The sequence below is a fragment of the Panthera leo genome, chromosome A2, assembly GCF_018350215.1.
Source record: "Panthera leo isolate Ple1 chromosome A2, P.leo_Ple1_pat1.1, whole genome shotgun sequence".
NCBI classification, from domain to species: domain Eukaryota; kingdom Metazoa; phylum Chordata; class Mammalia; order Carnivora; family Felidae; genus Panthera; species Panthera leo.
Genome location: NC_056680.1, coordinates 127,566,381 through 127,593,345, shown reverse-complemented (window position 1 = coordinate 127,593,345; position 26,965 = coordinate 127,566,381). Strand labels below are relative to the sequence as shown.

Genomic DNA, 26,965 nt, shown 5'->3' with positions numbered 1-26,965 from the left:
ATAGTAAGAAAACTATTTCCAGAGACCAGTGAGATATTAGATTTATGTTATTGTAGTAGTAAAACATTTGATAAAATTGAAGACTTGATAAACTTGAGTCTACATACCTAATGAACTTGTAGCTCTGGGTCAATGACTATGATGATTGAATGGACTTAATAGTGTGTGTTAATTGCTAACTGATAGTGTTTGGCAAGTATTATAAGAAAACAATTAGATCAAGATAGAATTAGTACCAAGGAGAGTACTAGGAAGCAAGCCCTCAAAATGAAATCCTAGGACAATTGTTTTCGTCTTTGGTCTTGAAAACACAGCTGGGATCCTTGCTTATGGCAATAGGATGCTAGTAATCCATGATGCTCTGTGTTATCACAATTAAGTGACCTGTGACTGATTGTGAGGATCTGCCGATTTAAGTGCTTTGAGATCCTGAAGGAAGGCTCCATGTTTCTGTTACATAACTATTATTTTAAAACACTGGTGAGGGAGAGACTTCTGCACTACAGAGTTTGCAGAAAGGAAATGACAAGCTTGGGTTTTGAACATTCTGATTTCAAAGCAAAAAATGGATTCACAGAATATTAATGGACAATGGGACTGCTTAACTTCCAGTGAGAAGGTAGTGGTAATTACTGTAATATGACATAAGGATGAAGTCATAATCTGAATGTTAAGAACATGAGCTTTTGGCTTTTGGTTTTTCACCAGTGTCTAATCAATCACAGTGTCTTTAGAAATGAAATATATGGGCAGTCACTAAATATTATTTGCTATGGTCTAAATGTTTGTGTCTCTCCAAAATTCATATGTTGAAATCTTAATGCCCAATGTATTAGGAGGGAGGGCCTTTGGTGATTAGGCCATGATGGTGAAACCCTCATGAATGACATTAATGTCCTTATAAAAGAGGCCCAAGAAAGCTCACTTGCTCCCTCCACCATGGGAGGACACAATGAGAAGTCTACTGGAAAAAAGGTCTTTACCAGAACCCAATCATCTGGCACCCTGATCCATGACTTCCTGCCTCCAGAACTGTGAGAAATAAATTTCTTTTGTTTATAAACTACCCAGGTATTTTGTTAGACAGCCCTAACTAAGAAACTATTTGATCTGTATAACAGGAAAAAAAAAAAAACAAAACAGGTCTGGTGACCAAACACCAGACTCAAATAACCACAATTGAAATCATAGCTGCTTAGCCAGTTTTAATAGATTTAAGACAGTTCACAGACCCAAAGAGCCTGATTGATGGGGAGGCTGGTTCCCTTTGAGGAATGACCCTGAGTAACTGCCACACATACTGTAAATATTTCTCCTAGTCTTTCCAAAGGCATTTACCACCATTAACCTTGGTGACTGGTACATGGGAAAGATGAGACAGCCACACCTTTAAAAATGTCTAAATACAGGCTCAGAATTGGTATTCATTCTTGGATGCCCAAAACCACAATATTCTGCAAGTCAAAATGAGCATATAGTGGTAATTTGATAAGGGTGTTTTCATTCAAGTCTGTATCACAATGAACTCAGTGGGCCTAGGACCCATCCTGTGATTATATTCCCATTCCCTGGATGTATAATTTAAGTAGATATACTTAGCAGCTGGTAGACATTGGCTCCCTACCTCATGGAATATGGACTATTATTATGAAAGACAGGATCAATGGACTCCCTCAGAACTTCCCTCTCCCTATACCAAATGCCTAGGGAAATTGCAGGTAAGAGCCACCAGCAGAAAGTGGCTCTCAAGAGGAATAGAGAGAGAGAGGGAGAGCGAGAGGGAGAGCGAGAGAGAGAGAGACTGCCATAAACTTAATCAGGTTATTATACCAATTTAAGCTGCTAGTTTAGAAATAGTGCCTTTTTGGGAGCAAAAAGCTTTTATCAAAGCTTCTGATACCTGGTATATAGATGGTATGAGCCAGTTTCTCTGCATTCTTCTTCCAGATTCTGGAGGGTGGGGATGCATGAAGCCATTTAGGGCAGTAGAACAAGTGACATGAGGGAGTTCCAAGTGTGTGTGTGCTGATGTCTGAGAAACGACCCAGCTTCTTCAGGTGCCCTGGCTCCTCACAGCCAGGCTGGACCTCAGAGGACTTGAGGCTTCCTGAGGCAAAGCCAGACTACTTGCTGGGGAGGAGTCCCAGGTCACTGTATTATATTCTTGCTCTCTCCCCCCAGCAGTCCAGAATTACACCTCTTTTAAAGCCGTCTGCTTTTTCTTTCTTTTATTAAAGATGACTAACAGTACTGACATGTAGTTGATCTTCTTCTAGAAACTGGATATATACAGAGTTTAGACAGAGCACAACCAATATTCTGTCAGAGGCAGAGGAGACAGAACAGGGCAGCGCAGGACTGTGGACTTCATACCTGCTGATGGGGAAGTCAGTGTCGGTGTTCACTGACTGCTGCCTCTATTTCATAACCACTATATTTCTCTCATTTCCACATGTGTCAGCTTCACTTTCTTCCCCCCTGAAATTTAATCCATTGATTTAAATGTGTAGTGTATTTAAGTTACAAATCTCACTTCTGCCCCTCTACTAGAACTTTTCTGGAAAAGCCTCCATTTCTTCCTTGATCCTGTTGCCACATGTGAAGTTACTGTCAGTGTTTTGAAGGTTGTTGCTGGTGAGCGGCTTGTCAGTCATCCTGGCTAAGGGCTGGGCAAAGCCAGTGCAGGTTAAGTGTAAGTATCTAGGAGGTGGAGGTGAGCACCAACACGGGTCACAGCGGTGGTACGTGGCCATGGCTAGGATGCGGGTGCCCAGGAGAAGCCTGGCCCTCTCCCATAGAAAGACTGAGTCCGAGTCTGCCCACCGCAAGACCCGAAAGAGAACGAGCTGCTACCCCAGCCTCCACGCTGCAGGTCTGCAGGAAGAGTACCACCTCCAGCAGCTCCCGGCCCCTCCTTGCCACGGGCTGTCCTCCCACAGGTGGGCCCGCAGGCGCAGGCGTTGTGGCCCCTTGCACATGCCCGCCAGGCCAGACCTGAGCAAGCAAACGTGGAGAAGCCCAGCACGCTTTTGCTACTATCCCGGGTGTGGGTACCTGGTATACAGCTATTGATAGGACAATTGCTCTTTTTTTTTTTTTTTTTTTTTTTTTTTTTTTTTTTTTTTTAACTCTTTAACAATTGTGAAGAAACACAAAGAGAAGTCAGCTTTTACCTAGCATGGTCAAAAGTTGTTAACAAATTAACTAACCACTTCTCTGCCAAACTCTAGTCCACTTAAGTTTGGATCATAGTGAAATCCTACAGAATAGGGCATTTCTTCCACTACATTGATGACATCATGAAAATTGGACCAAATGAGCAGAAAACAGAGACTGTCTTAGTTGATTTAATAAGACACATATGAGCCAAAAGATGACAGAATTAATCCTATCAAAATTCAGGGTCTAATCACTTCAGTTATGTTTCTGGGATCTAGTTTTTGCGACATTCACTCCAAAATGAAAAATTATTGCATTTTCACTTTTTACTATTAAAAAAACAAATACAGTGGCTGGAAGTCTCTGAATTCTTGAGACAATGTATAGCATCTCAGAGTGTGCTATTCTTACTAATTTATGGAAACCCATAAAGTGAAAATTTTTCAGAGGGGCCCAGAGGAAGAGAGAAGCCTGAAGCTGGCTCAGATTTTAATACAAACCACTGTACTACTTGAACTTATTGATACATCAGATCTAATGATGCTTATCAGTGTCTAAGAAAAACGGGGCTATTATAAACAGCTCTGGAAATTTCCAATAGAAGAAATGCAATGTATCCACAGGGATTGGGAATAAAGGCATTACTCCATGGTTCTCTTACACAGAAAATTATTTTTTGACAACTTCTCCTGCATTGTCTCTTCTCCCTCATACCACATCTATTTCCTTTTGGGAAATTCCAGTGACAAGTTGACTGAGGAGGAAAAATCTCTGACTTTTATAGATGGTTCACAGTATATTCCTGGAACCAACAGGGAGTGGCCTTTGGTAGCATCACTGTTCTATTCAGGAATGTTCTTGAAAAATAGTACTGAAGAGAACTCTCAAGAGCAGAATTTCAAACCATATATTTGATTTTCCAATTTGGACTGAGAGATAGCTCCTGATGCATTGGCAGTGGCTAACTGACCGGATGGTCAGAGACATGGGAACAACAGAAGAGGATCTGCAGAAAAGATGGGCAAATGAATTTTTGCAATGTGCACAGAGTATGAAGATCTTTGTATCCACGTTAATGTTTATCATTGGGCATCCACTGTAGAGAACAGTCTCCAATGTCAGATGGAAAGAATAACACGTTCTGTTCATGTCTGTCAGTCTTAACCATGAATTCACATAAAAAGTGTCCATGGGACTACTCTGCATGAGTCAACCAATGGACCTTCCCTCATCTGATTCTATTATTGCAAATACTGGGTACCTAATCTGCCAATATCAGAGACCAAAACTGACCATTCTTCCTTGGGTATGGCTGGAGGACTGGCCAGATACCTTTTATCTTTTTATATTATTTTTTTAATTAATTTTTTTTATTTATGTTTTATTTTTTTATTAATTTTATCTTTTTTAATTTACATCTAAATTAGTCAGCATATAATGCAACAATCATTTCAGGAGTGGGTTCCTTAATGCCCCTTACCCATTTAGCCCATCCCCCCTCCCACAACCCCTCCAGTAACCCTCTGTTTGTTCTCCATATTTATGAGTCTCTTCTGTTTTGTCCCACTCCCTGTTTTTATTATTTTTTTTGTTTCCCTACCTTTATGTTCATCTGTTCTGTGTCTTAAAGTCTTCATATAAGTGAAGTCATATGATATTTGTCTTTCTCTGACTGACTAATTTCACTTAGCATAATACCCTCCATTTCCATCCACATAGTTGCAAATGGCAAGATTTCATTCTTTTTGATTACCGAGTAATACTCTATTGTGTGTATGTGTATATATACACATATATATATATACACATCTTCTTTGTCCATTCATCCATCAAGGGACATTTGGGCTCTTTCCATACTTTGGCTATTGTTGATAGTGCTGCTATAAACATGGGGGTGTATGTGTCCCTTGTGAAACAGCACACCTGTATGCCTTGGATAAATGCCTAGTAGTGCAATTGCTGGGTCATGGGGTAGTTCTATTTTTAATTTTTTGAGGAACCTCCATACTGTTCTCCAGAGTGGCTGCACCAGCTTGCATTCCCACCAACAATGCAAAAGAGATCCTCTTTCTCTGCATCCTCGCCAACATCTGTTGTTGCCTGAGTTGTTCACGTTAGCCATTCTGACAGGTGTAAGGTGGTATCTCATGGTGGTTTTGATTTGTATTTCCCTCATGATGAGTGATGTTGAGCATTTTTTCATGTGTTGGTTGGCCATCTCAATGTCTTTCTTGGAGAAGTGTCTATTCATGGCTTTTGCCCATTTCTTCACTGGATTATTTGTGTTTTGGGTGTTGAGTTTGATAAGTTCTTTATACATTTTGGATACTAACCCTTTATCTGATGTGTCATTTGCAAATATCTTCTCCCATTCTGTTCATTGCCTTTTAGTTTTGCTGATTGTTTCCTTCACTGTGCAGAAGATTTTATTTTGATGAGGTCCCAGTAGTTCATTTTTGCTTTTGTTTTCCTTGCCTCCAGAGATGTGTTGAGTAAGAAGTTGCTGTGGCCAAGATCAAAGAGGTTTTTGCCTGCTTTCTCCTCGAGGATTTTTATGGCTTCCTGTCTTACATTTAGGTCTTTCATCCATTTTGAGTTTATTTTTGTGTATGGTGTAAGAAAGTGGTCCAGGTTCATTCTTCTGCATGTCGCTGTCCAGTTTTCCCAGCACCACTTGCTGAAGAGACTGTCTTTATTCCATTGATATTCTTCCCTGCTTTGTCAAAGATGAGTTGGCCATACATTTGTGGGTCCATTTCTGGGTTCTCTATTCTGTTCCACTGATCTTAACGTCTGTTCTTGCGCCACTACCATATTACATATCTTCATGATCTACATAATCTTCATGATTACAGCTTTGTAGTAGAGCCTGAAGTCTGGAATTGTGATGCCTCCTGCTTTGGTTTTCTTTTTCAAGATTGCTTTGTCTATTCAGGGCCTTTTCTGGTTCCATGAAAATTTTAGGATTATTTGTTCTAGCTCTGGGAAGAATGCTGCTGTTTGATCCTCTTTGATAGGGATTGAATTGAATATGTAGATTGCTTTGGGTAGTATCGACATTTTAACAATATTTGTTCTCCCTATCCAGAAGCATGGAATCTTTTTCCATTTTTCTGTGTCTTCTTCAATTTCTTTCATAAGCTTTCTATAATTTCCAGTGTATAGATTTTTCACCTCTTTGGTTAGATTTATTCCTAGGTATTTTATGGTTTTTTGTGCAATGGTAAATGGGATCGTTCCTTTATTTTTCTTTCTATCGCTTCATTATTGGTGTATAGGACTGCAACCGATTTCTGTGCGTTGATTTTATATCCTGCAACTTTGCTGAATTCATGAATCAATTCTAGCCATTTTTTGGTGGAATCTTTTGAGTTTTCCACATAGAGTATCATGTCACCTGCGAAGAGTGAAAGTTTGACCTCCTCCTGGCCGATTTGGATGCCTTTTATTTCTTTGTGTTGTCTGATTGCAGAGGCTAAGACTTCCAATACTATGTTGAATAACAGGGGAGAGAGTGGACGTCCCTGTCTTGTTCCTGACCTTAGGGGGAAAGCTCTCAGTTTTTCCCCATTGAGGATGATATTAGTGTTGGGTTGTTCATGTATGGCTTTTGTGATCTAGAGGTATGATCCTTCTATCCCTACTTTCTTGACGGTTTTTATCAAGAAAGGATGCTGTATTTTGTCAAATGCTTTCTCTGCATCTATTGAGAGGATAATATGGCTCTTATCCTTTCTTTTATTGATGTGAGGAATCACATTATTTGTTTTGCAGATATTGAACCAGCCTTGCATATCAGGTATAAATCCCACTTGGTTGTGGTGGATAATTTTTGTAATGTATTGTTGGATCCGGTTGGCTAATATCTTCTTGAGGATTTTTGCATCCATGTTCATCAAGGAAATTGGTCTATAGTTCTCCTTTTTAGTGTGGTCTCTCTCTGCTTTTGGAATCAAGGTAATGCTGGCTTTATAGAATGAGTTTGGAAGTTTTCCTTCCATTTCTATTTTCTGGAACAGCTTCAAGAGGATAGGTGTTAATTCTTCCTTAAATGTTAGGTAGAATTCCCCTGGAAAGCCTGGCCAGATACCTTTTAACAAGTTGTTTACCTTGGACTCTGCTATTTGATGCTGAAGCTACGATTTCCACCAATAGGGGGAACTTTAATTACAAGGATACTATAAGGTAAGAGGATAGAAAAGCCATGTGCTCCATTCTGAGTGCTCCCTATTCCTGTCAGCATCATGGCAACCATGGTTCTTCATCTTAGAAGCAATAGTTGGTACCTAGTCACTGATTTCTTTTGGCATCCCCAGGACCAGTGTTATTACAGTCCATCAGATGTACCAGCAGCAGCCAGTGTCTCCTTCTTAGAGGTATCAGTCCCACTATGCAGGGCTCCTTTGATATCTTGTCAATGACAGCCAGGCAAAAAACTATTTCTCAGAAGTCTAGATCCCACTTTTACAGGTCCCTCCTTTCTGTTTCTAACTCATGATATCCTCAGCTTCTTCCCACTGTTCCCCAGTCCTAGAGGCGATAGCTTCTTCCCATAATTATTATCTCTATGGTGTATCAGTGTTCCTGTTTGATTTTTCAGTCCCCTCAATACCTTTTGACCAATTCCCAAAGCGGTGACAATTTTCCATTTGAAATCCCATTTCACCACAAATGAGAAAACATACATTGGAGAAACCCTGTGAATGTAATATATATGGAAAAAAACTGCCAGCAGTCAGTCCTCAATTTTTATTACAGAGAGAAACTATGTGAATGCAGTAATTCATTTGAACACATATGTCACTTTACATAAGAGAACACATACAAGGAAGAAAACTGATATAAGCACTAAATGTGGGAATGCTTTCAGCAAGAAGTAGCATGTCACTATTTATCAGAACACTCACACCAGTGTCTTTAGACCTATGACACTGGTATTGCTTTCTGAAGTGTCACAATTTGAAAGGCCCGTTTTGGCCATCTTCAAGCCATATCTCTCCACAGAGCAGAGTCCAGAACCAAAAGGGGACCCACCCAAAGCCTACTGAATCTCTGCTTAAACATGTTCCATGTAACCACAGATCTTATAACTTCCTGTCCAAAGAGCCCTAGGGCCAAATTGAGGGCCCACATGAGCCTGCTCCTTAGATTTGTCCTCTCTTGAACAGAAAGCACCAAAAGTGTGTACACACTTACACCAGTATGGTGCACAGAGGTATGTATAGTGAGGAGCTTGGTTGTATACAATGAAGGGCCACACACCCTCACAAAATGCCCCTCAAGGTGCAGGAAGATCTGGACATGAGAAGAGAGAGGGTGGTAGGCTCTAGGCCCAGAGGAATTCAGTCATATCTGTGAAAATGCCTATGAATTCAAGAACCAAAATGCAAGCACTCATGAAGAAAAGAGAACTAAAATATTAATGAAATATTATGAGTATTTGAAAGTATAAATGTGTTCAACAATAAATCAAAACTTATTATATATCAAAGAATTCATACTCAGGGAAAATCTTATCAAATATGATATTATGGGAAAATAAAGCTTTTCTTTTAGATATAATCTTATGTTATAAATCATGTTTCAGATGTGATACCAAACATTTTATAGAAAAGATTACAGAACAATTTTTTATTAATAAGTTCAGTCACTGTGGAATATGAAGCCATTCAAAAAGGAATTGAATAATTTTAATACTCAGACAATGTACATCAAGCATATATACCAACTTTCCCTGAGATAGAAAGGATCTATATAACTGAAAATATAGAGATACCACACTTTCTTATTAATCTAACATAACTATGACTATGAAATTAATATAGTAAATAATACCATAACTAGAGTACATTTATCAAGATTTTCTACATTAATCCCACCAGGATGGCATAATACACAGTGGAAATATAATAATCCTTTAGAAGTTTAAACTATCATTCCACAAACCTTTTCTCCTATTAGTTCTTGGAAAATATAAATAGCTTTAGACATTTGTAACTGAATTGTCCTATCAATAAAAAGCTATTATCTTGGGTAAGTTACAAAAAAAGCCTGTGTGAAAAATACTCAGTAAAACATATCAGCAGATTGCAAAATTTCAGGGCTAAAATTAGGTTAAGGGCATTGTCAGGAAGTGAATATTTTCATGTGAAGGTTTTTGAAACAAAGTTTACTGAAACGTGGGTTAAGGAAAAGACTAGGAAGTGAAAACATAACTGCATAAACAATACAGCTCACGGAGGGATTTGGCATTGACCTCCCTAAAGGTGTGTATTGTCTATCAAAGGGGAGTGGAGCCTGGGGCCGTGGAGATATTACAGGGGTTGTAAACCAGAAGGGGCCTGCCTAACCCTATTCCCACACCTCCAGATGTTTATTATGTACATTCCAGAGCTGAAGAGCCAAGGATGGTTTGTCTTCTCTTTCCAAGGAGAATTTGTTTACATGAGAGAGTAAAGATTACTTTCTCTCTCAGGAGGAGAAGAGAAAACAGTTATCCTTCTATATAAACTCTGAGATTCATATTTTTGGGGTTCCTTACTCATAGTAGAAACTCAGGTACATATAAGGTCACATCTATCTGGCCTTTATCACATGACCCAAGAAAGGGAAAAACAAATTGAGACAAAGGGAACGAATGCAGTTATTACTATGAGCAATAATATGTTCCTGCCTCAGAAACCTTATACCTATCTTCAGAATAATTCAAATAAATATAAATGTTGAAACTTAATAGGAAAGACCTTCCTACTTTCTAATCTTATATTACATACCATTAAATTAAGAGAGAAAGACTTTGAAGGCAAAAAAGGAAAGAAATAAAACAGATGGAAGGGCTATGCCTAGAAAAGAATTATAGATGAGCTTACTGGCACATGGAAATGAGAATAATCGGAAAGATACGAAGCCTTTTAAGATTATGAGAGAGTGATACTGCCAAAAAACCATAAATTTTGCCTTTAAAAGTCTGTGATTGTTCAATGCTTAAAACAACCCTTGGCTCCACAATTCTCCAAGGTCAGAAATCAGACTGACAAAGCTATGCAGCCACAAAGGAGAGCAAAACCCAAGATCCATTTTCAATGTGCCCAACAAGAATGGAAAGAAAAAAAACAAAACCAAATACCTCATGATAAGTGGGGTCTGGGACCCTCAGATTCAAGAGCAACTCTAGGAGCTTAATCACCAACTCCCCACACTCCTAGGGTAAAGGATTTCATAGTACCTGCCAGCAGAATTCTGGAATTTCTCTTGACCAGTGATATTTGGTGCCTTTAGAAGTGAAGCTGAAACATTTAATGGTCACCAAATATCCATGTACTCCCCTACTTTCCCTAGCCCCTTTGCAGTCCAAAAAATTGTGTTAGGAGTTTTAGCCAAAGGACTATGAGCAAAAGTCATGTGGGTCACTCTGGCAGAGTAGCATTAAGATACGGTTTTCTCTTCCCTGTAATGGTTACCTGAAAGCTAGGCAGTGTTTCTTCATGAGACAAGCCACCTGGATCCCACAACTTAGAAGGAAGCTGCCCTTGAGAACCACCAGACTGTTCTGAAAGAGTGAGAAATAAGTACATGTTGTTAAACCTTTGAAATTTGGAGGTTTCTGTTACTGCAGCATTACCTACCCCTGCAGCTCTCAATCAGGGGTGATTTTGCCCCACTGGAGACATTTGACCAGTCTGAAGGCAATTTGGATTGTCACAACTGGAAAGGAAATTCCTCTAGCATCTAGTGGGTCAAGGTCAGGGATGCTGCTAAATATTCTGTAATGCACAGAATAACCTCCCATAACAGAACCATTTGGCCAAAAATGTCAATAGTGCCACTGTTGAGGAACCCTGGCCAATCCTAACCCAATCCATACAACATTCAAATGGTCTGTAACGTATCATTAAGTGACAAAATCTCAGATTTATTTGGATCATTTATATGCAGCATTTTGAGATTGTATGACTCTCCCCATGTCTGTGCATGTCTATGATCTATTCTTCCCACACTCTCCAGAGTGATCATTTTTAAAAAATGCAAAGCAAACCACATCACCTTCCTGCTCAAAACTTCAAGGAATTCAATCATACTCATAATAAAAACTCTACTCTGCACCTTGGCCTATTAGGCTCCTGCCCTCCCACCTTCCCAATACCCTTGCTATCCCTTTAATCTACGCTTACAAGGCATTATACAGTCCTAACTTGCCAAGTACATTCCTGCCTTGGAGCCAAAGACACTGCCCTCCTCCTGATCTGTTTATCCTTAGATAACTGATGTTCCTGCCCTCAGTCAAGGGCTCTGCTCCTTAGGTCTCCTCCCCAGAGAGGCTTTCCCTGATTATTCTACCTGCAATGGATCCCACTTCCAGTCAGTCCTTATCCCCTTACCCTGCTTTATTTTCCCTCACACAACTTAGGCTTAGGCTTCCCTGAAATTTTGCTGTGTATTTCTTTCTTTGCAATATTCCTCATCGAAATTAGCTGAAGAGGTTTAGTATTTTCCCCGTATCTCTAGGCCTAGAATCCTGGCCAAATCTTAGTAAGTACATCATAAATACTTGTTGAATAAATGACTAACTGGATGTAAATGTATTGAGAGATACCAGGAACTGTGTCCAAATGTTAATATTGGGTTGTACAATTTCAAAGGATTTTCACTTTCTTAGAATTTTATACATTGCCTCATTTTCTACCTCTGTTACCTTTATAAACCAATTTTTATTTTACTCTTCAAAAAAAATATACAAGTTTCAATACCACGTGTGAGAGAGTTGAATTTTGGAGGCAAATTCTTCATTATATACATGAAGAGAGGAATTATGTAACAAATCTATATTTTGGTTTGTTATACTCTCTTGGAATCAAATGAAACAGCTCAGATTCCTTAGTTATGTATTTTAATAAAGAATTTTCTTTTGGTGGATATTAAGTCCATCTAAAGAAATATAGGGTTAAGAATTTCCCCTAATACCTCAAAGGATTTCAACTCAAAGTACCAGGTTCAAGTTAAAGGAGAGTTCCACAGATAACATTTGGTTATAAAATAATAACCAATCTCAACCTTCAGAGTAGCTCTTAGAAACTAAGTATACTCCTATATTCATCATTGGTGGGCTCTCAATGAACTGTAAAACATGATAAAGAAAATATGAATTTGTTTTAATGAGAAACTCTGGATACAAGTCACATTTGAGCTAATTAAAAAATAATGGACACTAAGTATTGAGAAAGGATGTTAATCTTCACTAATGAATGATAATGTATTATGATGTTATAATTAAAATGTACGTTTCTCTTTGAAATGAGAAACATAAACAAAATAAGAAAGATTTAAGATGGGCTTATGAAAGTCAGTAATCTGAGTTTATCTCTGCAGAAAAATCTATAGTGGGTATGGATAGTGAATAAAAAAGTACAAGCTTTTTTCACATACTAGAATGACAAATTTTCAGGGTGTAAAAACAAATATTGACATTAAAGTGTTCTTGTTATAAATACTTTTAATAAAAATGATATCCTAAATAAATAATATAACTGTAATACTTTAAACTAATATTGTTTAAGTATCTCAATCAATGCATTTGTGTTTAGCCCGGTCCAACAGGAGAGGAAAATAAGAATGAACAACTGGAAAGTACTTCAAGTTTAAAAAACTAGATATTAATGACAAAATTGTTATAAAATGTTGGATAAATAATCCCCACGTTGGTGCAACTAGTGGATTTTTATCTTAAATAAGGTTGACCAAAATATTGAGTCATTTACCAATGAAAAAACCCACATGTACCTTAAAAAGATAAAATGTCTATTCATATAAATTGTCATTCAATCAAAATAGCACAGAAAATATTGAGACAATATATCCAAGTATATGGAAAGTGGGTAATGAAATCAAGAACAATAAGCCAGTAATGTGGCAAAGTTATACTTAATGTATATTCTCTTACTTAATACTATTACCCAGTTGAAAGATGTGACTATGAACAGAATATAAAAGATGTTTCATATTAAAGTTTTATTAACAATTTTGACATCATGCTCCCTGATATTTGACTTCCAAAATTAATACAAATTGGTTTGGATATGAACACAATCCTGTAGACAGGAAATGGATTTTTAGATTAAGCAAAAGTTAACCACAAATTAATATTAATGGAACCCATCGAATAAGGCTCCAATCAGCTAACATAGCAGTGAACTTATGCATTGGAAGGCATTGAGTTTAATGGTAAACAAAGTATTTAATTGAGTATTTACTAATGGGTAAAAAATGAGCTTTAATTACATTTGCTGATGACATGAAAATAGAAGAGTAGTGAAAAATGACAAAGTGTTGTGCTGGGTTTTAGCAGGAATGAGGTTCTAGGTGTGGGGAATAGATGCTTTAGACAAGTATTACATGGGATTCCATCTTTGTGAGTCGATTTTTTGGGTGTTTTGTTTATTTATGTTGTTTCTCCTAGGCAATGACTTTCTTTGCCTGAGAAAAGTAGCACCCACAAAAGACTGGGCAGATTTGGAGATTCATGGCAGCTTTTAATTCTATATTTTATAACTTCACAAGAATTACTTTAACCTGGAAGTTGCTTGACAGACTTTGACAATGGTCAGAAAGGATAACCATAAAAAATACAAAATTATAACTTGATAATTTATTCATTCTATAAATATTTATTGTGTTCCTAATCTATGCCAAACATTGTCCTAATACGTTAGAACATTTGTGAATAAAAATGATTAATTTTTGTCCCTGTGAAATATATACCATAGCAATTACTTCCTCCTAGACTTCTTTTTCTCCCTTAGTGACACTAAACAAGGTTTTAGCTGAAAGCATTATAGCCATTCTCCATTAGATGGGAGAATGGGAGAATAAGCATTTATGTAGTACCTACTGTTTTTGTGTGTTGCATATTGGGAGGCACAGAGATAAAAGGCACCTATTGTCGCTGGGAAAGTATTTAGGGGCAAAAAAATTAAGAGGTGTTACCTAAGATTTGATGAAATGTGTTTGATGAAAAGTTACTGAGGCATGAGACAGTTTGACATATTTTATAAATGTAAAGAACGTATTTTATAAATGTAAAGAAGATGAAGGTACACAAAGGCCAGATCATAATCAACCTTGTATATCATGCAAATAAGTTTACAGTGCTGTCATGGGGAAAGGGGAGTGAATGAAGGATTTGTAACAGGGAAATACGATCAGACATGTATAAGGTTCATGCCAGTGAAGAGGAAAATGGGTCTAGATACAGGGAAACTAATAAGTACATTGCAATAGCCCTGGGGACAGATGAAAAACCTACACTACTTGGGGGTTCCCACTCCCATGTCCATATAAATGTAAACTGAAATGAATTCAAATTAAGTAAAATTAAAAATTTAGTTCCTTTGTCCCATTACCCATGTTTGAAATATTGTACAGCTCAGATGTGGAACATTTCCATCAGGTACAAACATTCTGTGGAAGCAGTGGCTACATAACTGTGGACAATAGTCACCTCCTCTGGAGAAGAAAGTGAGATTAAACTGAGGGAGGAAGGGAGAGCCCTTCAAAGGAGAAAACTTTAGATGATTCAGTGTGTCTCTAGGTTTTTATCTTATTTTTTTACAAGAATGTAACCATGGGCCACTTGTGAAAACTGAAACAAAAAATTAAACCCTAAATTTGGTAGTTACTGAAGGGATGAAAAAGAAGGAACAGGCAGAGGGGTAGACTAAATCTCTCTTCAAGCTTTGTTACCTATTTTTAATGATCTCTATTTGACCTTGGCTAGAATTTAGGGAATAAACTCTGAATATGCCAAATACTTACTAGTATTTAATATAAAATATTTACATTTAATGAAACAACTATCTGATGCTGTGTGTTATTGAAATTACATTTATTACTCATTATTATTATTATTATTATTACAGGGAAAAAATCAACATTCAAGGACATGAAATTACACTGACCATGAACCATACATGAAGAAGATTTGGACAGAAGACAGAGGACTTTCTTTTTGGTCATTCTATCCACCTAGGAAGATTGTTGAGGTCTGAGTAGGAGACAAGCAGGGGTAGTGTTGCTATTGGAGAAAGGCAGGTACATAGCAGTACATAGCAGTGACTGACTGAGCAGGGTCATGTTGTATATAGGGGTTGATCCTTCAGGGATATGGGAGAGAATATTCATTATGAACTTGGAGCAGATTTAGAGTACAAATGTTTGGCCAGTATAATGATTGGCATTCTCTGGTATTATTTTAATATTTAAATGCTACAGATCGAAGACAGGAAAAAAAGAGAGAGAAGATCAGAGAAATCACCTCCTTTGAAATAAGGAAAAGAAGAAAACAGGACAGAAATATCTTTTCACATCTAAACAATCCTTGATACTAGAATTTCAATGAAACTAAGCCTACAGAAAATGGTGAAGGAGCTGAGGTTTTGGTAGTAGTAGTCACTGTTGTTTATTAGTTTTTATTTTTTTTTCTGTTACTTCTGTAACTTCTGTTACTTCTGTCCTTTTACCCATATCCATCTCTTTGTCTTATGTAATTTAAGGAAAGAAAAACAAAATTCCTATGGCAGGCTGCAGTCTTTTAGAATGTGCCTTTTGTTTCCTACTAAGGGGAAATCAAATACAAAGAGGAAAGTTTCCCAAGTTACTAGCTCAATATAAGTGAATGAAAAAAAAAAAAAAAAAAAGGAAGAAGAAGAAGCTTTTCCTTCAAGTGCCTAACATTCATAAGCAGAAGGATGAATTAACAGAATGACAGGTGTTGGGAAATGACAAAAGGAAACATATTACTGATGGGAATCAAATTACTTAGTCCTCTGTTACATTCCAGGCATAAATAAAGTAAAACAATTAATCTCTTATTTCTGCCACCTGTAAATCTGCCAGGCATTGCGTGCTCAATAGCATTAATGGATCGCTGCGGAAAGACAGGGTCTAATCTTTCTCTACTCTGTAACTTCAAAACCACCATATTTGACATATGGAATCATCTGCTGTAATGTCTATATGCCAGTTCATGAGGCAGAACAGCTTTTGGCCTGAAGAGTCCTCTCAAATTCACTGAAAGTGGGTAGAACGTTTTAACATTCATTCATCAGAATGGAAGAGGAAGAGTACATGGTCTCACCTCTAAGTTGTAAGCACTAAAATGTGGCTAATTTCTGGATTGTAAGGCAAGAGCAAGGAAGGGAAACTAGAAAGGGTGAATTGGAAAAATTGTCTTCTGCTGCTTCTGTTTGTTAAGAGGTTAGTAAATAGAATTATTTTCTATTACCATTTTTATATTTGGGAAAAAATTAAACAAAAAAAAGTATTATTTGTGGTATATGCCACTAAATTTCCACATTTTTCTACATCATTTAATCATAATTACACAATTATGCTTTTAGAACTCTGCCTTCATAATGACAGATGGAAAAACCTGAGTAGGCCTGGAACATGAAAGAAATCCTAACACTGTGACACTTCCATCATCATAAATTAGCCTGGAAGCATCTGACTGCAGACCTATGTATCAATTCCTACCCCAAAACCATCATGTATCTAAGGACATTCAGCCAATTTCTAGGGAGTGCCTATAGTATTTTCCTTTTTCCTGATATCGGACACAAATCTTCATCCTCTGTGTAGTTTTCTCTGATACATGGCAGGCATTCCTAAGTAACTGGGCATATGTCTGACCATCCCCATCTTTCCTTACGCTGAGGTTATGTGGAAATGCATTGGTAGAACTCATGTAAATTCTGTTAAACAGCAGACTTCCTCAATTTTCATAAGAAAAATTGGTTCTTTCTACACAAGCATTATTTTCTTTGCAACAGCTATAACTGAAATGAAAAAAGATTCTGCTTGTTTATTTACTTGGCATTTTCTCCCCCAAGATTGTCACCAACATATTTATTTCTTTTTAGGTCATCCTTTTTTTTTGAGTGACTTAACAGTTAATCATAAGTCTTGTCATGACTACTGCAAGCAATTGGATTTTGTGTGATTTTTAATGAAACCTTGCATTGTGATGTTTCAGTTCCATTTTTGGCTTGTGGTGATAACTTATTTGCAAAGCACAATGAGGGAAAAGGAGGAAAAAGAGAGAGGTGAAAGCTCTGGGGTCATTCTGGCTTATTCCAGTGGTTATATATGTTCTCAGCATTTGTATCCCCCACATCCTCATAAAATAACTGAAAGATGAATATTGCCTAGATATAAGAAAATGTGAATTGACTATGGCCTCTTAGAAATTCCATACCCCATGGAGCCACCAGTGGTGTTTTCATCTCTTTAAAAATGTTTCCACTTTGATTCCTATTTTTTTTTCTTTAGAATCAAGCTTTGTAGTTAATTGCTGATAACATCGTTTTTTTATTTAGTCTTATATTGAGCAATCAAGTCTGCTTTCTTCTCTATCTAGTTTCTAAAAATCTTGGTTATTTTAAGGATTTTTCCCCCTGAGGTTAGCGAGTTTCCTACAGCTAACAACAAATGCATTAAATATCCATCCCAAGAAAAATGGCAATCTGAGTTAAAAAAAAAAAAAAAACTTTCAAAAATATGTTCTCAAACTGAGTTTTGTAATTATGGATCTGGAGAATCATTTACCCTGTTTAAATCATCCAGGACATTTTCCCCACGCGTTTACACATTTTAAGATGCTGACTAAGACAATCTGAATACAGAAGCAATGGGTAATTGTTGCCTCTGCTTGACCTAGGACAGCTGTGTCCAACTTTGTGTATTTATAACATATCCTATACCTCCATCCAAAGTCTTTTTGTTTTTTTAATCAAAATAAATACTGAGTATTGATTCCAAAGGCTATATGAAATATACAGATTTGGGGTCAAGGAAACATAGGTATTTTCTGATATAGCCCAGTAAAGAACTTGCTAATTGTTACCTTGGGTTTTATTTTTTTTTAATTAAAAAAATTTTTAATGTTTATTTATTTTTGAGAGAGAGAAAGAGAGACACCATGAGTGGGGGAGGGGCAAAGAGAGAGAGAAAGAGAGACATAGAATCCGAAGAAGGATCCAGGCTCTGAGCTGTCACCACACAGCCCAATATGGGGCTTGAACCCACAAACTGTAAGATTATGACCTGAGCTGAAGTTGGATGTGTAACCAACTGAGCCACCCAGGTGCCCCTACCTTGGGGTTTTAAAGAAATAACCAAAGAAAAATTCTGGACAGAGGATGCAAGTTTGGCTACAGGGCAGTGGCTGAGGGTGTCCAGTGTACCAATGAGTGAAATGGCCTAAGTGTTGGCAGATCTAAAAGGTGGAGTGTGGTTAAAAGTGGCTGAACAGTAAAAAGCATGGCACAGGCCACTAGCCAACAGTCATCATCATGTTAAATGTACACTTCCCTTTACCATCCTATCCTGTCTTTAATCTCTAACCCATCACTTCTAGCCTTCTCCCTTATGTCTCTCCGAAATGATTAAATTAAAATAAAACAAAAACCCATAAACAAAGGCAACATTTGATTCAACAGAAAAAACTGAGTAGACAACAACATCCCATATTTCTTCTAAGGAACTGTGAAAATACTCCAAGTGTTTCCAATTCTTTAAAATAAAATTGCAGGCCCTCAGAGAGAGGGAGCATTAAAACAGACATTGAATAAAGCAAGCACAAAGCACATCCACTGGCTCAGAGATCATTTTCATACTTCTGACAGGTTAAGCAATCTTAGGAAAAAATTAGTATCTTTATGTTTCAACTTTGCTCATTTCTCTAAATTTTTAAACATATTTTTAGGGGCAGTATAAATGGTCATTGTCATTATTATTTTAAACTGCTACTAGAAGTGTTTGGGATTTGGAAAAGTATCTCAAGTACAGATAAACTCATCAAGTTGTTTTGGTCTTTTGAGCCCTGCTTTCCCTAATTTTTTTTTAAAATTTATTTATTTTATCTTGAGAGAGAAAGAGAGAGAAAGAGAGAGAGAGCAGGAGAGGGGCAAAGAGAGAGGGAGAGAGAGAGAATCCCAAGGAGACCCTGTGCTGTCAGCGTGGAGCCCAATGAGGGGCCAGAACCCATGAACTTGTGATATCTTGAAAAGGGGGCCCTAGAAAATTCTTAAGAAAAAGTTGTAGACTCCAAAAATGTATGAGGCATATATCACTTTTTTTTCCTTTACTTTAATTAGGAATGAAAATCCATTCAGCAACCAAAAGCAACATTCCAGTTCTCAATCTATTGTCTGGAAATCATTAAAAAATGGGATAGTCAAGATGCATATTCCTGTCAGTTTTAAAGAACATGCTTCTAAAGGCATAGAAAACTTAGTTGAGATAAAACTAAGGCCACAGAAACAAATGTGCCCACTTTTAAATAAATGTAAGGATATAACAAGCTAAATATCTTCAAATTAGAGGTTGAAGTTTTGAATCTGCTCTTTGTTAAAGCTACTCATGCCTCAAGAAATTTGATTCCAATGTTCTTTGAAAAGATTTTCTAAATTTAGAGTAAAATCTCTTTCACTAGAAAGTCTTGTAAAACCCTATTATGATCATTCAAATGTAAAAGAAAAATGTAGGTAAAACTCATGAAAACATTCTTTAAAACATTTTTTTTAATGTTTGTTTATTTTTGAGAGAGAGACAGAGAGAGAGTGCAGGGAGAAGGCAGAGATAGAGGAAGACACAGAATCCGAAGCAGGCTCCAGGCCCTGAGCTGTCAGCACAGAGCCCGACGTGATGCTCGAACTCATGAACTGTGAGATCATGACTTGAGCCAAAGTTGGACATTCAACCGACTGAGCACCCAGGCACCCCTCATATGAAAACATCCTTGATATGTTATCAACATATTACACTCATTTTCAAGTGTGCTCAATACTTTGGAGTTTGTCAACAACTTGTGATACCAGAACCACACCATTTAGACATGTCTCATTCGCCAGCTGGTACAATGCTAGACTGTCCACCATGGCCGCTGAAGAGATACTTTGAGGTGCTAGTCCTAGAAAGGCACTCCACTTTTAGGTCTTAATCTTTGGTTTTTATTATCCAGCAAGGGAGCCCAGTGACCCACACAAACCAGTTCCAGCCATAATCTCTGGGAAATCATTTGACCTATAGTTCCAGCCATATTCTCAGGCAGCAGTCTCCCCTTTTGGTGGGCCAGTTCTAAGGAGCATCTCCATCCCTGACAAGTTTATTCACCTCAGCACACTGTGTGTTCTGTGGTAGCCATACCTGTCTCTTTGAAGAGATCTGGACTCATCCTCAGGAAGAACTTCTAAGTTCTCTGTTCTTTTATTCTGCTTCTTGAATGGACTCTACTGATACGCTAATTCTACTTTTGAAAAAGCTTATTATCATGTCATGGAAAAGGTAAACTGGTTCTTGTTCTACACTAAATTATATGATCAAAATTATATGATCATTAATTATCTTAACAAATAGGAAATATACTAGCAAGTTATTGAAAACTGCTAAGATAAAAGTTGTGTTATGATAGACCAATGGTATTACTAAAAATAACACATATATTTGAAATTATTATATTTTATTACTATGGCTTGGAGAATAATTTGATCTTTTAAAAGTGACTTCTTATTAGAAGATGGTATTCCCTATTCTGAAGTAACTATAAATTATACAATAGTTAGTACATAAAGTGATTACAAAGTATTATAGTTTATAGCAGAGTAAAATAAGAATAAGAGTTTGAGAGACTCAGTTTTATCAGCTCTATGGAAGAATGATAATATTTAGCTCTCAGGTCATTTCAAGTGATTATGACAGTGACTGTTATGGCATCTAGTGCAACACCTAGAATATAAGAGACAATAAAAGGACAGAATGATGCATGTAAGAGAAGGTCCTTTAAAATCTTGAGTCGCCTTTTTTAGTGAGTGGTAGAACCAGAACTGCAATTTGCAAGATTGCCGTTCTAACTCCAAAGCCCATACTCTTGCTAATACAGTAAGTATAATTTGGAAATGGAGAGAATAGAAAAGAGGCACATGGGAAGTAAGTAATACAGTATGCTGATGAAAACATCCTGTCCTCAGCAAATATGAGTTATTTTGATTTGTTCTAATGTATTATCTTGGGTAACAGTAAACTCTACACTGTGCAGTGAGTTAAAAACACCTCATACATTCCTCCTTTGCTTGAAATCACACTTACCCCTGCCCCTGGCCTTTCCCAGTCCAGAAACAGCTAGCTTCTTTCCAGCACAATGCGGGCAGCCAGTACACTGAGATCAGAGCTGACTTCCAGAATGAAACACATTTGCTAGATAGTGACAAGATCTGTAAAAATCTTTACGTAATCAAAAAGGCTGTATGCTAAGGAGGTAAGTAAGGCAGGCAAGAAAAAAAAAAGTATTGCCACGTTTTAACCAAGTGTTTTACTAGACAAAAAGGAGAAGAGATTGGGGCAGTAACTACGAGGTAAAGGGAAACAATAAAGCCATTTGAATTCCACAATGCTTTATTTGGCATAGCTAGAGTTAGAAAGTGGTGTAAGCTATGCTAGATACAAAGGGCTGGATTTGAAAGCTCTACAGTTAACAGAAAGGCAAATAAGAATAAAACCAGAATAGCAGACATTTGATCCCAGCTATAGTTTAATAGGAAGAATTTGAAACCCTATTATAACAGACACATCAAAATTAAAATTAACATGCAGTAAATCCTGTCTCAAATGCACAGCTGATGCTTTGAAGTGTATCTCAAGGAGGCAGTGATGAAGAGAGAACTAAAAACCAGAGCAACATGCTCCTAGGCTTACACTGTGACTGCACTGGGTGAAGTTATATGGTTATGGGTTATCTTTCAGACGTGCGTAGGTCTTTCAGACAAGATTCACACAGACATGATTCAAGAGTTTTTAGAATTGAATAATGGAGTGTTCCAAGAGAATCATGCAGCTAGAACTCATCAAGAGAGAGACAGTAAAAGATTACAGTAAGGAAAAATATGTGCCCACTGCCACAGGGAAGTGCAAGAATTTTTAAAAGTCAGCACAGGCTGTATAAATTTGAACACCATATCCCTATGCAGTTCGTGCCTCTGTTCATGCATTTGTGAGTGTAACTTTGTATCACTTTTATCCAAAGTTAAATGAAGAGCCCCTGTATCTATTTGAATTAAAACAATATTCTAAGTTTAAAATAATTCAGAATATGTAACAGCTAGAAAAAATTCAGTTTCTAAATTGTTAAAAAATGTATAGAAAAATGTAGAACTTAGAAAAAAAAGTATAGCCCTTACAATTTATATTACAAAAGAATTAAGTCTGAAAATTGTTAAGTATCCAAGAAGTTACATAAAAGGTATATAGCACAACATTACTTCATAATGTTGAAATTTATAACCAGTCTCTTTAGATTCTATTTAACATTTTACTATATGTGTTAATCCACACAGTAAAATGGGAATAAAAATATCTTAAAAGCATATACATATCATTTTTGACTTAAAATATGATTGTCTACATAGAAAATCCAAGAGAATCTTCAATCACTCAGTAGTAATTAGCAGTAGCTTGTAACAAATGTATTAAGTTTGCTACAGGAAATTAATTTGACCCTACACAGTCTAAAAAAAGTTAAAAATGTATTCTTAATATAGCATTTAATGAATTAGCAAAATATATATGGAACAAAAATGTGGAAGATCTTTCTGGAGAAAAAGTATAAACCTTTAATGGAAATCAGAATAAAAAGATCCAAATAGGGACAGAGTCCTCATTCATGGATGGGAATACTCACTAACATGGAAATGGAAAAGATATCTGTGTTTTTTTAAATACAATTCATTTCCCATCAAATTACCATTTTTCACAGAAGCTGGATTATTGAACAAAATCTTACATAGAAAGACAAAGGACTTAGCAGAATTTGACAAATTTTGTAGAAAAAGTTGGTGAAGGAAGCTATACACACACCTAAAGATACTCATTCCACTAATGTTCACCGAAAACACTTCATGCACTGAACATTGTGTTAAGAGCTTCTAATAAATCAGTGAACAAAACTGATGGAATCTCTGACTTCAAAAGGATTCATTCTACTTAGGGAGGTTGTAAGGTAATCAAAAGAGTGTTGTAATTTTCAGGATTAGACATTAGAACAAGGGATAAGAATAGAGTCCAGAGATAAAGCAATACATTTATGGAAAATTGCTACATGTTAGGGGGAATAGTATATATTAGTAATTAAATATTTAATAAATAATGCAGAAACTAATTTATTCACATAAAAAATAACATTAGAACTATACTTTCTATTATAAATAAATTCTGGGTCAACTAAAGATCTGAACAAGAAAGACTATGTTGCATTGATTTTTCTTAAAAAAAAAAAAAGATGCCATAGATAATTTTTACATGTCGGCTGGAGATTTATTAACTAATATGAGTAAGTACAAACCCAACAAAGAAAATACTGCTCCATTTGACTACACAAAAAAACAAAAACAAAACAAAATAAACCAAGAAACACAAAGTGCTCAGGACATCAAAATACCACTAAAAAAAGTGAAAATACAGACCATAAACTTGGCAATAGATACTTGTCACAAATTTAATAAACACAGAATAGGTATCCAGAATATATAAAGTACCACTAAAAAGCAATAAGAAAAAAAGCAAACATTTCAATTGAAAAAGATAAAGGACATTAGCAAACATTTTACGAAGTGAAAACCCAAATGGCTAATAAACATGTGAACAGATGTTCATTTTAATAGCAATCCATAAAATGCAAATTAAAACAAGGCATTATTTTACATTCATCAGATTGGTAAAAACAAAATGTTGACAATAACAAATGTTGTTGAAAGTGTGTAGCAGAAAAAGTTCTCATCACATGCTTGTGGGCATCTGAAATGTTGCAACCATTTTGAAGAGCAATCTGTCAAGATCTGCTAAAATAGAAGTAGAAATTAAGCAATTATCTCATGAGAGGGCTCACTTTCTGGGTCTATACCTTCAGGAAACTCTCATGAAGGTATCCCATGAGACACAAACAAAAAGGCTTTTAAAAACATTATTTTTAATAGGAGTAATTATGAAAAACCTTAAGCATGAATAAACAGAATAAAAAATAAATGAATGTGAATGGATTGTGACGTTTATATAATAGTGTATAGTAGCCAGTGAACTAAGGTTTCATCTATTGACATTGATGAATTGCAAAACATGTTTGACAAGTACATCACAATGTCCAATACAAAATGATACAATATTTTGAAGTTTAAACATGCAAATAATACATATTTTATTAATATATGCACATATATAGGTACATGGGTAGAATATATAAAACACCACAGTCAGAATTTTCTCTGCATATGGAGGGAAAAGGACTGGTTAAGGACAACGTCTAAGGGTTTGTAACCTCAACAGAGTCATTTTACTTTATCAAAAACTATGAAGCAAATATGGCAAACAAAATTTGGTAAATTTAGATGGGGTATTCAGATATTTATTAGTATTCTTTTTGCTTGAAATACTTTCAAAATTTTAATAATATCCTTTAAAAAATTAGAGAAGAATAGTCATGGATTAGGGTGCATTTCAATTTTTAGAGACTCAGGCTATGAGTTAGGAATTGGCCCCAATGCCCACCTGGGCAATATTTAAGAAAAGATTAGAATATATATATTTTGGAGGGAAAACAGACAATCCTTCAACATCTCCTTAGACCTTTTCCCAGAATGATGATAAATAACTTTAAATATATGAAGGTTTCTAGGTGTGATCTATGATTAGAGCAGGAAAGCTTCAGCTGAAGGAGTAAGAGCCATTTCTAGCAATGCCAGCAAAAGGCAGAGAGAAGGAGACAATTTCTAAAAGTCAACGGTGTACTACTCAGGGTAATGAGTACTCTGCTCAGATTATTCCTCCTTATCTGGCTAACCCAGAGAGGTTTTCCCCCCCCTGTTCAGTGTCTGATGGCAGCAACAAGAATGGTCACAAATGCTAGGATGCAGGATGGATAGCAGAAAAAAATCCCCGGTGTGCAATTTCTTAGAGATGTTGAGGCCTAGCAAATGCAGCTGCTTTGAATTACACATTAAGATAGGAAAAAAAAATAATGAGTAAACTGAAAGAGGCAAGGAACTAGGAAGAAATGAAGTTTTCAACCTCAGCCTGGCAAACAGGATACCTGAAATCTAGTCTATTTTGTTAAATAATTGTTTTTCTTAGGCAAACACCTTATCCTTTGGGGGAAACTATGAGTTTCCTCATAGTATGAGAGCACTTAATGTTAACTCTCTTTCTTTTAAAGTCTCATCTGCTTTAAACTTCTAAATCTCTACTTGGATGTTATCATCTTTCTGACATGGAGCTGGAGAGGAATGGATAACTATCATTTCTAACTAACGTCCCCAAAGTAAGCTCTTTGTTAGTCCAAGCCTAGTACTTCCTTAGTCAACACAGTGATACTAAACAGTCCTTAGCATTGGGCACGGTATAGTACTCTAATGGCACTCATTAATTCACAGATCTTTCTGATGAGGTAGGATCCCTATGGTTAACTGTCTCCCAACAGTGGCAGTCAGCCAAAAGTAGTTAACAGTGTCTGCTGCTGGTTAATTCACTGATTATATAAGCATTTGGGTTGTTTAAGGTTTTAAATTCCAGTTTAGTTAACATACAGTGTAATATTAGTTTCAGGTGTACAATATAGTGATTCAACACGTTCACTGAACACCTGGTGCTCATCACAAGTGCACTCCTTAATCCCCGTCACCTGTTTCACCCATTCCCTGCCCCCACCAATCTCCCCAAGAATTTGGTATTTGAATACAACACTCTCATCAGTGTTAATGGCAACTCAGACATTTCCATTGTGCTAATGCACTTTTGACAACTGCTAAAGTGCATTACATTCAGGAAGTCTGCTTGGTGCATCTTTTCCAAGAACTGCTTGTGTTTAAGCAAATTACTGGCTCAATCTCAGGCCTGACATTTGTTAAGGGAGGCACTCTGAGGGCTGGTTTCACTCCTCTCTGCTTATTACTGAGTTGAATCGTGCCTATGTGTTACACTGTTCTATGATATGACAAAACTTGAATCTAATGATTCTCTGGTCAAACTAAAGATTTCAGAGTTCCTTAAGATAAGCCACATAAGACTTCTATCTGTGAAGCCTCTCCATGGATCACATTTCAAATCTAAATTATATGAATGATCTGACATCCCGGTTTTATCAGTTCACTAACAGAAATGTGTAGGGAGGTATTCAGATGTAGCTGGCATCTTAGTTTTGCGTGTAAGTGATATCTGTGCTTTACTGAAGCTAAACACTCTTCTACAGCAAGCTGCACAATGATGATTGCAAACCGGGGAGCAGCGACTTTGGTAAATGAAAGCAATACTAACAGTTCAAAATGCTGTGTTAACACTTCACTGGTCGTTTTATGGGAATCATATCTACTATATGTCTTCATACTGTGACAAGGAATCTTTCCTCATTGAAAATGAGACTAAACTCATCAGTAAGGAGGAAAGAAACACTATAAAGACAGAATAACAAACACTTTGGACTCCAGCTGATACACAATTTGGTAATCCCACTATTCTAACAGTCAAAATTTTTCCAGCATTTATTGTTATTTTCCAGGCTTTATTCTAAGTGCTTAAAGTGTGTGTTCTCATTGAATACTCATAGCAACACTATGAACTACTGTTATCTCTTTTATATCGATAAAGCAATCCAGAATGGTCTGGGAATTTCACCAAGGTCACACAGATGTTAAATGATCGGGGCGCCTGGGTGGCTCAGTTGGTTGAGCGTCCGACTTCAGCTCTTCACGTCTTGCGTCTTCACGTCTTCACGTCT

The 26,965-nt window shown here is 36.7% G+C and overlaps 2 long non-coding RNA genes across 2 annotated transcripts in view; one reads left to right on the top strand and one right to left on the bottom strand.

Annotated features, from left to right (window-relative positions):
• LOC122209987 overlaps positions 1-10,683 on the bottom strand; it is a 139,432-nt gene extending 128,749 nt beyond the window's left edge. Inside the window, exon 1 of the long non-coding RNA XR_006197866.1 lies at positions 10,620-10,683. This is a non-coding gene — a long non-coding RNA (uncharacterized LOC122209987). The remainder of the gene's footprint in view (positions 1-10,619) is intronic.
• LOC122209973 lies at positions 483-26,965 on the top strand. Its single transcript, XR_006197862.1, has 3 exons — positions 483-619; positions 15,072-16,407; positions 26,836-26,965. It is a non-coding gene; the product is annotated as an uncharacterized LOC122209973 (long non-coding RNA).